Consider the following 13,086-nt stretch of genomic DNA (forward strand, 5'->3'; position numbering starts at 1 on the left):
TATTATAGTGCCGGTGTAGTAGGTTAGATTGGTTGAAGTAGAGTTGACCTTCTGTTTTCCTTTTCTTGCTACTTATCATAAGCTTTGTCTTTTTAACGTTTATATTGAGTCCATATTGTTGACTGTAATACGTGATTTTGTTCATAAGAACTTATAGGTCTTCTAAGTTGTCCGCAAATACTATGGTGCCATCTGCATATCTGATGTTGTTTAGACGGTAACTATTTAGTAGAATACCTTTTTCAGTTTCGTGCAAAACTTTGATAAATATTCTTTCAGAGTACATATTGAAGATTAGAGGAGACAAAATACAGCCTTGCCTCGCTCCACGCATGATTTTTACATATTCAGTGTGTTCACTTTCAACTCTGAGATTTGCTGTCTGATTCCAGTAAAGATTTCTAATTATTTTCAGATCTTGGTTGTTAACTCCTGCTTCTTTTAGTATTTGTATCATTTTGGCGTGTTGTAGTCCTAATCCACAAAAAAAAATCAAAAAATTGTGGATGGCAAATGAGATTTTATATAAGATGGAGAAGAGGCGAAAAAATTTAAAGACCAGGACACTAAATTATACAAAAGGATAGACAATGAGATCAAAAAAACAGTCATAGTAATTCACGATTCACTCAGTATAAACAAAAAAGGTAAAGAAGCTGCAGGATTATACAAACCTAGCAGAGTTTGGTGTTTGGCAGACAACAAAGGCAAATCTGACTATTTACCTGATATCTGAAATCTGTATATTGTGGAAGAAGACTTGTCTGATATAGAAGATGGATATGATATCATGGAAGAACATAAATATTGACCTATAGTCAGAACCCTACCAGGATTAAAAGGTCCTGTTAGTAGAAGTTTTTTTTTTTTATTTTTTAAAAAGGTGTCCGTGTAACTCCACCTTACGCTCAATGTAACTGAAATTGCACCTTACCGATTACGTTTTAAATTTTATAGACACGATCAGAAAGAGTCATTGTGTAATTTACGAAAAATACATAGCACAATATTCTTTTGTGCTGATTTAAAGTCCGTGTGTGGCGGCATATAAATTAATAGTCAACGGATGGCTAGAGAAAAGGAATGAATTGATAAGAATAATTCACGTGGCATCTAAACTTGATTTAAGTTACTGACATATTAATGTATAAATTGTTAAGGATAAGATAATGTTAACGAAACTCAAAATGTTTATGATAAAAATCTAGTTTAAATTGGTAGTTTCTTTAATTTTATTCCCGTGGATAATCAAACTATATTTTGAATAGACTTAGGATAAAATGAATAAAATATTACCTCCGTCATTTAGTTCTAATTGTGTATCAAGTACTTATTTTAATTGCAGTCCATTAAAAAAATGTTCATCATCAATAATATAAAAACAGTATTTTAAGAATTCGTTCAAACTCATCCAAATAAAGCATATTGACCTTTATTTACAGTATTTTAACAATCGATAAATCTATTTTTCATAATATTATATTTGTTTTTACTCGTCTGTCTCAAAACTAAACAAGCAAAACTGACAAAAAAGACTATGTTTCAACTTTTTATCTATATTTAATGACCGGTTCTGGCGTTTAAAAACAATTACCAACAAGTATTGAATAAATGTTCCAATCATGTAAAAAAATGGTTCTAACGATTTATTAATACAAATAGACAAGTCTAGACGGATTTTTTATAAAATTGATTTTATTGTAAACTACGACAGGTTTAGTAAACATGTTTTTTTTGTTCATTGTACATCATTATCTCTAACGAATTATATGTTCTACTTAAATAGATTTTGTAAATCTTAACAAACTCTCATTTTAAAAGATTTTCTATGCTTTTTGAGAAAAAAATTTTTTTATTAGAGAAAAAAAGAAAAAAGTCGCCACCAAATGGTTATTAGCGACGGAATAAAATATAAATAACAAAATTAAATAACTGCAGAGTATAAAAAATGTTTAAAGATCTTAGATATTTAATTATACTATCGTAGGAACACTCCTGACCTAGAGCTTCTGTTAGAGAGTTCAAGATGTTGTAACGATGTGTTTCTTGTACATATTTACCACAATTTGCTCAAAAGTGTTCAACTATTAATCGAACGTTACACTGATCACATGTGGGTGGGTTCTTCTTTGTGAAAAGGTAAGAGTGTGTTAACTTGGTATGTCCTAGACGTGCAAGCACAATTTGTTCTTTACTCAAAAATGATCTTATTCAGCTTAGAATTAGTTTGAGACCACTCATTTCGCTACAAACACAATAATTTATTTTTAAAATAAGCTTTTAAGTCACTGGAAACACACTTGTTCATAGGCTCCAAACTTCTTCTTCTTTTGGTACCTATTTCGTTTCGAAACTGACTCCGAACAATCGTTTAAAATTGCCTGTCGTGCAGTCCTGTCAGCTTCCTAGTTTCCTGTTATTCGGCCGTGTACGGGTACCCACCAAATTAAACACTTCTTCCATGTTGATGAGCTTGGGACAGCTAGTATTTTAGTAACTTTTCAAATGGATGCTTCGGAAAAATTATTATAATAACATCTAATGCTTTAAGAAGAGATTGATTTATACAGAAGAAGTAGAGTGGAAGTAGAGTGGCCCCAATTTTTGTTACAAAGAGATCTTAATACATTTAATCTTTTATTACAAAAAATGATGTGACCTGAGGAGTTGTGAGATATGATCTTGCCATGTAAGTTTTAAATCAAAGATTAAACACAAGAATTTGTGATGATCTTTAAACTTCAGCTGCTTCTCATAGATTCTGAGGGTTGGAGGTTGTGGCAAGGAGCATGAAGAGAATACAACTCCTATTGATTTTTCTATTGAAAATTGAAAGCCTGTAAAGTGAGACCAATTTTCGAGAGTATCTAAAAAGTTTTGAAGAATTGAGGACATTAAGGAGATATTTTTGCCTTTAATAGATACCACTACGTCGTCAGCGTATAAACGAGCTTGTAAGAGTGCTTAAATATTTTTGATTATATCATTTATTGCCACTAGAAATAATGTTTAACTGAGCACAGATCCTTGAGGTGAACTATTTTCCAAACGATAAGTATTTGAAAAAATATTATTTATTTTCACTTGAAGAGATCTGTTGTTTAAAAAGTTTTGGATGAAGACAATGCAGTCACCTTGAATATTCCAGTTATGAACTTGTCTCAAAATGTTGTACTTCCAATTTTTATTAAATGCATGTTCTAAATCAAAAAATACAGCAATGCATTTTTGGTTTGCAGCAAGAGCTTTATGTATCTCACAAGTCTAAAATTTTGTCTGTGGTTGACCGATTTTTTAAAAGGACAATTTTCTAAAACCCATAAGATCCCGCAGTTAACTATATTTTCCAGTAATTTGCATACTGACGCTGTCAGAGATATGGGTCGGTATGATTCTGGGTCATATTTAGGTTGTTTGTCAGTTTTTAGGAGAGGAATGATTATTGCCTTTGACCAAATAGCTGTCCAATGGTTATGGAGTCAAGTTCTGTTAAATATATTTAAGAGATACGTTATGACTGATACAGGAAGATGTTTCAAAAATGCTGAAGGAATATCATCCGTTCCAGGACTAGAATCCTTCAGATTAAGAAGAGATGAGTTTATCTCTTGAAAAGAGATAGGATGGTTAAAGGAAATACTTTAAACTTGAAGATGGGATTTTGTTCGGCGAGTTCTTTGACTTTAAGAAAATTGGCTGTATACTGTTGATTCGATGAGTGGTTTTGGTAGATTTTCCCAAAAATATTTGCCATATCACTGCTCAATGTTATGATAATATTATTTTCTTTTAAACCCTTGAAATTGTGTGAAGTGTGTAAACCAGATATTTTTCTAACTTTGTTCCAAACATTAGAGAGAGGGGTATTGCTATTAATTTCCGATACGTACTTATTCCATAAAAAAGTTTTAGCAGTTTTGACAGTTAGCTGGGCCCTTGCTCTTAACATTTTAAACTTTATTATATTTTCGAGTGTTTTATGCTTTTTATATCGGTTTAGGGCTTATTTACTTTCACGAATTGCTGTAGCACAACATTTATTCCACCACAGTTCAGGACATCGACCGTTATCAGACTTAGATTTACCAAGACAAGTTGATTAAACTGCTCTATAGTTGAGTTAATATCGCCCGTTATTTCCAAAATGGAAATAATATTTTTTCCATTTTCCTTTTTTTTTTCACTCCACTTAGATTTAAATATGGGACCTGATGAGGCAAAATTATGGTTTTTAATAAGGATTGGGAGATGGTCACTACCATATGTATAGGCTAAAGCATCCCAACTGACGCAATGAGTAATATTTTGGATAGCAGAGAGTTAAATCAATGCATGAGGAATACCCTGTTGAAATATTGAATCTTGTGGGGCTACCGTTATTAAGAAAATTTACATTAAGTTGATTTAAGATATCGGCAATACTTGTACCTTTGACCCCCATATTATGTTGTAAGTATTAGAGTCGCCTAGAATTATACGAGGACCTGGCAGTTGCTCCAATAATCCGCAAAGACTATCACAATTTACTTGTATGTCACAAGGAAGGTACACATTGCAAATAGACACTAAACTTTTTCTTAATATTGTTCTGAAGCTATTTTTTGTGGCATTTTAAATTAGATACTATTTTATTGAGAATAAGCCACAATTGATGGTTAAAATAAGTTTATTGACGTTTCAATTTCCACTTCCGAAATCGTTCTCAAAATCTAAATAAATACACTAAACTGGTAGTTGAGATTCTGACAGCAGCAGCTTCCAAATCACTAACTATTGGAATTTGTTTAACACCTCGATATATTTGATTACTAGTATCGCTATACCACCACTTAGACGACTTGCCTCTGTACGGTCTTTGCAAAAACAAGTGAAATGTTTAGAATTGTATCATTAATTGGTCTTTAAGTTTATCTCCTGTAAACAAATAATATCTGGAGAATATTTAGATAAAAGAAGCTGTAGCATAGGGAGACGATAGAAAAATCCACCAATGTTCCACTGAAGAATCGAGTTGAACGTTGTTAATAGATTCGGAGTTGAAGGATAATGAACGATTGTCTAGAGATAAGTCACTATCTAAGTATACTTATCTAAGTTTTGTAAACTTAGTTTTTGTTGATCTATTATTTGCATATTATTAGCTGCATTTTAAAAGATGGAGTAAACCAACCATATCACTTGTAAATTCTTTGATAGATACGTCTTTGAACGTTAATAGTGTCGGGTGAGCCTTGGACATTATCAATCATTAAGGACAATTGGTGGTAACTTTAAACAAAAGGTGGTGTATGATTATCAATAAAATGTTCAAGAGTTTTCCATGTAGATTGATCTCTGGATGAACGCAGTTTTTTTAATGTAGAAGATTTAGGTTTTGTGAACAAATTTTGTAATGCAAGTGCTGAATTTGTAGCCAAAACTGCGTTTTATAGAGGTATTTCAATTGGCGCAAGTATTATCAGAATTTTCACTTGGATGCTGTAGCTTTATAACATTTAGAAGTACTGGAGCAAAGTCGTAAGTAGTGACAGAAGTCGAGCTTGAAGTTTTGTTTGTAAGATTGGCTGAGATATTTTTTTCAGAAAAATGTGGTAATATATCAGCTTTATTAGAGTTTTCTGCAATTTTATCTAATGGAAGAGATGTTAATAGGTTGGAGGATATTGCTTCCCAAGTTTGTGAAAACGGTGTTGTCGCCAAATGAGGTTGATTGAAAGTGTGGCTAAAACTAGGAGTGACGGTAGTTTCTTGGTGGTGGATATTTGTAGGTGAACTTACAGTTGGAGCATTCCTGGAATTCATAAGACACTGGCTAGCGATATATCCTGAAGATTTGCATTTACAGCAGGTTAGACTATTCTGAGTAATAAAGATTCTTCTTCTTCTTCTTCCTACTTTATAAATAAGTTTAATGCCTGTTTTACTTCGGTTTTTAGCCTCAATTGACGTTGTCTGACCATCTTTTCCTCGGTCGTCGCAATGATCTTCTTCCATTTGGCGATTTGTCTCTTGCTATTCGTACTATTCTATTTTCTGTCATTCTTTCAATGAGTTGATTCCATTCCACTTTTCTTCTTTTGGTCCACGCGTTTATTTCCTCTATACCACATCTCGCTCGTATTTTCTCACTTCTTACTCTGTCTCTTAGAGTTTGGTTGGTTATTTTTCGTAAGACTTTCATTTCTGTTGTTTCCAGTAGTCTTTGTGTTTTCGCCGTATCTGCTCTTGTTTCCGCTGTCTACGTCATTATCGGTCTTATTCTTGATTTATATATCCTGGTTTTCGTTTCCGTTGTGAGGTATTTGTTTCTCCAGATTGTGTTGTTGAGACATCCTGCTATTCTGTTTGACATGTTCACTTGTTTTTGTACTTCTTCTTCCACTTTTCCGTAGCTTGACAGTTTTATTCCCAAGTATTCAGTTTCCATCACTTGTTCTATTATTTTGTTATTTACGACTAGTTTACATCGTCTCGGTTCCGCTGATATCAATGTCGTTTTAATTTTCTCTGTTGAGATCTCCATGTTGTATATGAGCGCCGTATCTTCGAATTCTTTAATTAATCTTTGTAGGTCATCTTCATTTTCGACTGTTATTATGGCGTCGTCGGCGTAGCATATTATCCTTATTTTCTTTTCTCCCATTCTATATCCTCTTCTTTTTTTAACTTTCTTTATGATTTCGTCCATTATCAGATTAAATATTAATGGGCTCAGCGAATCTGCTTGTCTAATGCCAGTTTTATATTTGATAGGTTGCGATAGTCATCCTTTACATCTTACCATAGCTATGTTATCTTTATATATATTCTCAATGATTTTTACTAAATCCAGTGATATTCCCTTTTCATATAATAAATATATCGCGTCCCGAATTCTCACTCTATCAAACGCTTTCTTCAAATCTATCAGACACATATATGCTGGTTTTTTGTATTCCAGCGACTTTTCTTTTATTTGTCTTATTACAAAAACTGCATCCGTGCATGATCTTTCTGTCCGAAATCTTTGCTGTTCCTCTTGCAGAGATATTCATTCGTTTATTTCTGTCGCTATTATTCTTGTTGTCAATTTGAGTTTTGTATTTAATAGATTTATTACTCGATAATAATTGAGGTCTTTCTTATCTCCTTTTGTGAAGAACATCACCATGATCGCTCTTCTCCATTCATCTGGTATTGTGAATAAAGATTCTATAGGAAGTATTTTCGTAATTTACTGTAAACGAATCAGGTACGACAAAATTGTATGAACTGACATTTACTTGTCTTCGGAAACTTAGTATGTGACTATATTCCGGTAGGTTTGAACTAATCCGAAAAAAAGAAATCGTCGAAATCGTATTTAAACCAATATTTTTCAATTCGTCGCAAACCGCTTCATGAGAAATAGTTGGAGATACATTTGACAATATAAGTCTCTCAGCTGGTGTTATAAGTCGACGTGCCTTTATAATTTGATCTTGAACCTCGGTTTAGCTGTAGAAATTCATAAAATCTTATAACATTTGCTTACTAGAGAGATATATGCAAATTCTATTATTCGATAAACAGGAACAGAATTTTTTTTTGCGTCCTATTATGCTTCCTAAAGGAATAAGGTAATCATGAAGAAGAGCTCCATCGACTGCGCCAAAAATTATAGCCTCCTCTTTTTTTGGAAATTGCTGCTGGGCTAAGACTGTGGAATATGACTTAACGGTGGTAGATTGGCTTTGAAGAGGGGTAGAAATTGACTCAATATTTGACTCCATAGTTACCTTGGACAGTGGCCCCAAAATTGTCGGTGCTGACCTGTCCAGTTGCGGATAACAACAGCATGCAAATCTCAATACACCTCGTATCGATACAAAATTTTAAGGTTATTTAAATTGTAGATAGAAACCAATTTGATTTGCTGCTTATTAAATATATACAAATAACTTACAGATATTTACAAAAAATTACTAAAAGAACAAAGATCAGAATTTACTAACATGAAAGACAACACGATAGGTATACGTATAAATTCATCACCATTACAAATAAGTAAATCAGATATGGAAGAAATAACCAAATCCCTGAAAAATGAAAAATCCCCTGGTCCTGGTGACATCTCTGCAGAATTAGTGAAAGCCGGCGCAGAGAAACTCCAGGAACAGTTAAGAAAACTCTTTCAAGGCTGCTTGAATGGGGCCGAATTACCAAAAGAATGAAAATTATTTATCATGTCAACTATCCACAAAAAGGGCAGTAAGGATCAGTGTGAAAATTACAGAGGAATTGCAATAAACAGCACAATAAGTAAGATGTATGGGAAACTTATTAAGAACAAAATAGAAAATGACTATAGAGATTACGAAGCAGAGGAGCAAGCTGGTTTTAGAGCTGGGCGATCCACAGTAGACCACTTGTACTCTATTACGCAAGTTATTGAGAAAAAAACAGCCGTCAATAAGAAGTTCACCTGGTGTACATAGACTTACAAAAAGCATATGACAGTGTACTCCTCAGTAAACTATGGTCAAACTTACAGCAAACCAACATTAAGCATGGTCTTATCAAAGCAGTCCAAAGTCTGTATAATGGAACGACTGCAAAAATTAAAACTGGATCAAGGATATCTGAGGGATTTAAGGTCACGAAAGGACTAAAGCAGGGTTGCTGTATTTCGCCTACCCTTTTCAAAATTTATCTGGAACAAGCACTCAAGCTGTGAAAAAGAAAATGTTATGGCATGGAAATCCCTCTCAACGACGAGACTACACTGTACACCTTATGCTTCGCTGATGACCAAATACTGATTGCTCAGGATCATGACGACTTGAGTTACATGACTCGGAAGCTAATAGAAGAATATAACAAATGGGGTCTCGAAGTCAACATTAAGAAAACTGAAACCATGTGTATTGGAGGGACAAAGCAGTCCATTATATTAGACGATGGGGTAGAAATTAGACACTGTGATGAATACAAGTACCTGGGTATGAAGATAACTCAAGATGGAACACTCAATGCTGCTATAAAAGACAAAAACATACAGTGTAGAAAAGCCATATCCATGATGAACGGCATTCTGTGGGACCAAATAATATCTAAAGCGAACAAACAACTCATATACAACACTATACTTAAAAGTGTAATCACATATGGTAGTGAAGTTTGGCCAATTAAACAAAGAACAGAGAAACTGTTACTAGCAACAGAAATGGACTTCTGGAGAAGAGCAGCAGGCAAATCAAGAAGAGATCGGATACTACTAAATAAGAGAATACGAGAAATGATGGGAGTCAAGCATACAATAGTTGATGACATAAAAACAAAACAATTAATATGGTACGGCCATGTACAAAGAATGCCAGATGACAGGATTCCGAAACAGATTTTGACGTGGACACCACAAGGAAGAAGAAAAAGAGGAAGGCCGAGAAGAAGCTGGAGAGAGGGAATTGAAAAAGAACTAGAGGAAAGAGAAATCCCTCCAGGCCTATGTTTAAATAGAGAAGAATGGCGGTTAGGAGTCGTCGGAGAACGCAGTGAACCGATAGTAGTAGTAGTGACTTACAGTTTATCAGCTAATTATTGCACTTTAACCTATTTAAACACTATTCTTAAATCTCGTAAATTACGAATTTTATAGGACCGAAGAAAAACACTGTTTACTACTGTACTAAGTTTTTAAAACCAAATAGCGATCTTACATTGTTTACATATTCTGTATAACGTTCATTCTTTTGCATATTTAGTTTATTACATATTGGTATGACCTAATTTATAAAAAGCAGTTGTTGAATACTGTATCAACAAGTGTCATGTAAAAGGCGCCTTTTTGAAAATTTCTCGGGTTTAATAGTGAATATAAATTTAAAAAAATATATTAAAGATATTCTCAACTTTATTTTCTCGTGTACACTTTTCAACTAATAAAAACAGATAAACTTCCAGAATAAAGTTGCTCGACACACAAACAAGTATCAAGTTGAACACTAACTTAATTCGACTAATTCCGTACTAAATGCAATCTACTGTTTAATCAAATTAAATGTAATTCACAAACTCTGGCATTCATACTTATTATTTACATGGTAAAATCGTTTTATTCATTCTAAAATTTACTTTATTAAACGCGTCTGGTAGGAAGCAGAAACATGGAACTAAATAATTGGTAATAATCCAATTTTTGTAAAATAAGTAAGGGCTAAATATTGGATTATAAGTATAGTTTACAGACTACGGTGAAAACAACTTTATATATACTCTTATCGAATAATAGTACCTATATTATGCATATTTATGGAGTAAATCCAGTGCTAGTCAAAAGTCCGTCCCCCCTCGTATCTTTTGTACGGTTATGCTTATAATAGTGAAATTTTTAGGGAGGTAATAAACAGACGTATGATTCTTAACTAGTCATAACAAGTGACATAATAGTGACAGATGACGTTACAGCGCCACTGTGACAGATAATTTTAAATAGAACCTTATAGCAAGTGATACCTCGTTTGATATAGCATACTAATTTTATTGGAATCCACAAGGAAACAAAGTTCCTGTATTTGGCTGTATACCATATATTAAAAAAAAATTTTGAATAAAATCCTTTATAAAAGGTATATAAAAAACCCAGTTGGGCTATGTTGAATTGACAAAACGTTTTCGGAATAAGTATTCCATCATCAGTGTCCTAAAATAGTATTTAACCACTTAATTAAAAAGAACATGAAATAATTTAAGTTTTGACTAAGGTTAATGTAAAATGTGGTTAATACTTACTAGTTAATACATGGATGTAGCCACTAAATATGTGGGTAAAAACCCTTTAAAAATTATTAAAAGAAATTTAGTTTACATTATGTCTAATTTACAGTTAAAATGGTAAAGTTACCGGTGGATTCGTAACATGGCGACATATGACTCTACATTAAGTTGCAAGTCCTGAGACGGTATGTCTACGAGGACTTTATCAAAGCAACTGATTGAAATGACAATCTTGGCAGGTTATGACGGAAGTTATGACAGAGCAGTCAGTGTAACTGTATATGTCTATTTAAGACAGAAGCCAACGTTGTTTAAAATTGTGAAAGTTGAAATAAAATAAAATTATAACAGTATCAACCATCAATGTTATTGTTATAAATTATGTATGTGAAATGAAATTGTGGTAAGAACATTATGTGATTCTAGTTAGGCAACCAACTATACAATGTCAAGTGGTGTGATGAAAAGATTCTAATATAAGGGCCTTTATGTTTTAATAACATTTGGTACCTGGAAAATGGAAACTAGACACAGGTGGAAAGTTGGGTTCTTGAAAAATATAGGAATTAATATATTTAATATGTGAAGATGTTATTCAATGAATGAAATAAAACTATTATGATATAAAGTTCATGTATTCTCATTAATAATTCATTAATAATTAATCACTATAACCAACACTTTCCATGCTTCTACTTCGACACTTCCAAATTCAGATCAGATCATCCTTCATCCACCACCCATTCCATATTATTAAATTCTTATTTTACTTCTCTACACAATTCCCTCAGGGTTTGGCTTCGGTTCTCTGGGGACCTCAGCCTTCCGTAGTCTATCCGTTTATCACAATTTTCTCAAAACACCTTAATTTTCATTCTCTTTACTCAAATTTAACAGAGCCACCTACAACAATTTCATTTTACTATTATAGTCAATATAGACCAATAGTTCATTCAACTTACCAATTTATAACTTAATCTTTTATTTTCCTATGTACCTAGTGTTGCTTTATAACAGATAGGGCCTTTTCTCAAGTTATAAGTTAAGTACTTTACGACCAATATATTACAAAACCACTTTCAACCATCAAATTTTGTCCATTTCATATACTTGTCAACACACAAAATATAACTACATCACTCAGTTTGTCAACATCCAATCAGATATTTATATTCATGAACTTGTAACTCAAGAAGTTTTACATTTTCCAGGTACCAAATGTTGTTTTTTTGACATACAGGGCCTAATATAATTGAGTTATAAGTCAATTTTTACATGAACTTTATATCATAATAGTTTTATTTCATTCATTGAATAACATCTTCACATATTAAATATATTAATTCCTATATTTTTCAAGAACCCACCTTTCCACCTGTGTCTAGTTTCCATTTTCCAGGTACCAAATGTTATTAAAACATAAAGGGCCTTATATCAGAATCTTTTCATCACACCACTTGACACTGTATAGTTGGTTGCCTAACTATAATCACATAATTTTCTCACCACAATTTCATTTCACATACATAATTTATAACAATAACATTGATGGTTGATACTGTTATAATTTTATTTTATTTCAACTTTCACAATTTTAAACAACGTTGGCTTCTGTCTTAAATATACATATACAGTTACACTGACTGCTCTGTCATAACTTCCGTCATAACCTGCCAAGATTGTCATTTCAATCAGTTGCTTTGATAAAGTCCTCGTAGACATACCGTCTCAGGACTTGCAACTTAATGTAGAGTCATATGTCGCCATGTTACGAATCCAACGGTAACTTTACCATCTTAACTGTAAATTAGACATAATGTAAACTAAATTTCTTTTAATAATTTTTAAAGGGTTTTTACCCACATATTTAGTGGCTACATCCATGTATTAACTAGTAAGTATTAACCACATTTTACATTTCCCTTAGTCAAAACTTATATTATTTCATGTTCTTTTTAATTAAGTGGTTAAATACTATTTTAGGACACTGATGATGGAATACTTATTCCGAAAACGTTTTGTCAATTCAACATAGCCCAACTGGGTTTTTTATATACCTTTTATAAAGGATTTTATTCAAAAATTAATTTTATTGGAGTTGAGGCTCATTTTGATCAATAAACTAAATAAATACGAAAATTATAGTTGCGCATTTAATAAATATTAAAACCTCCGCCTCTGGTTACTTGTAAAAAAGTTGACGTTTTTCTCTAATTGTTTTACGGCAATGTCAACTTTTTTACAATTAACCAGAGGCGAACGTAAGAATATTAATTAACCTTCCGCAGATAACGTGAAAAATTTTAAAATTTTTGATAACGTCGGTCTAACAAACCGACTTTTTCTAAAATT

General features: G+C 32.6%; 1 protein-coding gene across 1 annotated transcript in view; it reads left to right on the forward strand.

Annotated features, from left to right (window-relative positions):
• Positions 1–13,086, forward strand: part of SLO2 (slowpoke 2) — a 377,835-nt gene that overhangs the window by 127,041 nt on the left and 237,708 nt on the right. The window lies entirely within an intron of this gene.

This window comes from Diabrotica undecimpunctata, chromosome 9 (genome assembly GCF_040954645.1).
Source record: "Diabrotica undecimpunctata isolate CICGRU chromosome 9, icDiaUnde3, whole genome shotgun sequence".
Taxonomy (NCBI): Eukaryota; Metazoa; Arthropoda; class Insecta; order Coleoptera; family Chrysomelidae; genus Diabrotica; species Diabrotica undecimpunctata.